Below are 2,387 nucleotides of genomic sequence, written 5' to 3'. Positions count from 1 at the left end.
TCTCTCTCCCTCTGTCCTCCTCCTTCATTCCCTCTCTCTCTTCCTTCTCTCTCCCTCTGTCCTCCTACCTTCCATTCTCTCTCTCCTTCTCTCTCTCCCTCTGTCCTCCTACCTTCCATTCTCTCTCTCTTCTCTCTCCCTCTGTCCTCCTACCTTCCGTGCTCTCTCTCCTTCTCTCTCCCTCTGTCCTCCTACCTTCATTCTCTCTCTCCTTCTCTCTCCCTCTGTCCTCCTACCTTCCGTGCTCTCTCTCCTTCTCTCTCCCTCTGTCCTCCTACCTTCCATTCTCTCTCTCCTTCTCTCTCCCTCTGTCCTCCTACCTTCCATTCTCTCTCTCCTTCTCTCTCCCTCTGTCCTCCTACCTTCCGTGCTCTCTCTCCTCTCTCTCCCTCTGTCCTCCTACCTTCCATTCTCTCTCTCCTTCTCTCTCCCTCTGTCCTCCTACCTTCCGTCTCTCTCTCCTTCTCTCTCCCTCTGTCCTCCTACCTTCCATTCTCTCTCTCCTTCTCTCTCCCTCTGTCCTCCTACCTTCCATGCTCTCTCTCCTTCTCTCTCCCTCTGTCCTCCTACCTTCCGTCTCTCTCTCCTTCTCTCTCCCTCTGTCCTCCTACCTTCCATTCTCTCTCTCCTTCTCTCTCCCTCTGTCCTCCTACCTTCCATTCTCTCTCTCCTTCTCTCTCCCTCTGTCCTCCTACCTTCCATTCTCTCTCTCCTTCTCTCTCCCTCTGTCCTCCTACCTTCCATTCTCTCTCCTTCTCTGTCCTCCTACCTTCCGTTCTCTCTCTCCTTCTCTCTCCCTCTGTCCTCCTACCTTCCGTGCTCTCTCTCCTTCTCTCTCCTCTGTCCTCCTACCTTCCATTCTCTCTCTCTCCTTCTCTCTCCCTCTGTCCTCCTACCTTCCATTCTCTCTCTCCTTCTCTCTCCCCTCTGTCCTCCTACCTTCCATTCTCTCTCTCCTTCTCTCTCCCTCTGTCCTCCTACCTTCATTCTCTCTCTCCTTCTCTCTCCCTCTGTCCTCCTACCTTCCATTCTCTCTCTCCTTCTCTCTCCCTCTGTCCTCCTACCTTCCATCTCTCTCTCTCCTCTCTCTCCCTCTGTCCTCCTACCTTCCGTCTCTCTCTCCTTCTCTCCCTCTGTCCTCCTACCTTCCATTCTCTCTCTCCTTCTCTCTCCCTCTGTCCTCCTACCTTCCTCTCTCTCTCCTTCTCTCTCCCTCTGTCCTCCTACCTTCCATTCTCTCTCTCCTTCTCTCTCCCTCTGTCCTCCTACCTTCCATTCTCTCTCTCTCCTTCTCTCTCATTCTCTCTGTCTCTCTCTGTACCTTCCATCTCTCTCTCCTTCTCTCTCCCTCTGTCCTCCTACCTTCCGTGCTCTCTCTCCTTCTCTCTCCCTCTGTCCTCCTACCTTCCGTGCTCTCTCTCCTTCTCTCTCCCTCTGTCCTCCTACCTTCCATTCTCTCTCTTCTCTCTCCCTCTGTCTCTCCTCTCTCTCCTCCCTCTGTCCTCCTACCTTCCATTCTCTTCTCTCTCCTTCTCTCTCCCTCTGTCCTCCTACCTTCCGTGCTCTCTCTCCTTCTCTCTCCCTCTGTCCTCCTACCTTCCATTCTCTCTCTCCTTCTCTCTCCCTCTGTCCTCCTACCTTCCGTCTCTCTCTCCTTCTCTCTCCCTCTGTCCTCCTACCTTCCATTCTCTCTCTCCTTCTCTCCCTCTGTCCTCCTACCTTCCATTCTCTCTCTCCTTCTCTCTCCCTCTGTCCTCCGACCTTCCGTGCTCTCTCCTCTCTCTCTCCCTCTGTCCTCCTACCTTCCATTCTTCTCTCCTTCTCTCTCCCTCTGTCCTCCTACCTCCTATTCTCTCTCCTTCTCTCTCCCTCTGTCCTCCTACCTTCCATTCTCTCTCTCCTCTCTCCCTCTGTCCTCCTACCTTCCATCTCTCTCTCTCCTTCTCTCTCCCTCTGTCCTCCTACCTTCCATTCTCTCTCTCCTTCTCTCTCCCTCTGTCCTCCTACCTTCCGTGCTCTCTCTCTTCTCTCTCCCTCTGTCCTCCTACCTTCCATTCTCTCTCTCCTTCTCTCTCCCTCTGTCCTCCTACCTTCCATTCTCTCTCTCCCTCTCTCTCTCCCTCTGTCCTCCTACCTTCCATTCTCTCTCTCCTTCTCTCTCCCTCTGTCCTCCTACCTTCCATTCTCTCTCTCCTTCTCTCTCCCTCTGTCCTCCTACCTTCCTTCTCTTCTCTCTCTCCTTCTCTCTCCCTCTGTCCTCCTCCCTTCCTCTCTCCTTCTCTCTCCCTCTGTCCTCCTACCTTCCATTCTGTCCTCCTACTCTTCCTGTCCTCCTACCTTCCTCTCTCCTTCTCTCTCCCTCTGTCCTCCTACCTTCCATTCTCTCT

The sequence above is a fragment of the Oncorhynchus gorbuscha genome, linkage group LG15 (assembly GCF_021184085.1).
Source record: "Oncorhynchus gorbuscha isolate QuinsamMale2020 ecotype Even-year linkage group LG15, OgorEven_v1.0, whole genome shotgun sequence".
Classification (NCBI taxonomy): Eukaryota; Metazoa; Chordata; class Actinopteri; order Salmoniformes; family Salmonidae; genus Oncorhynchus; species Oncorhynchus gorbuscha.
The sequence above is the reverse complement of the archived record's forward strand: the minus strand, read 5'-3'. Positions refer to the sequence as shown.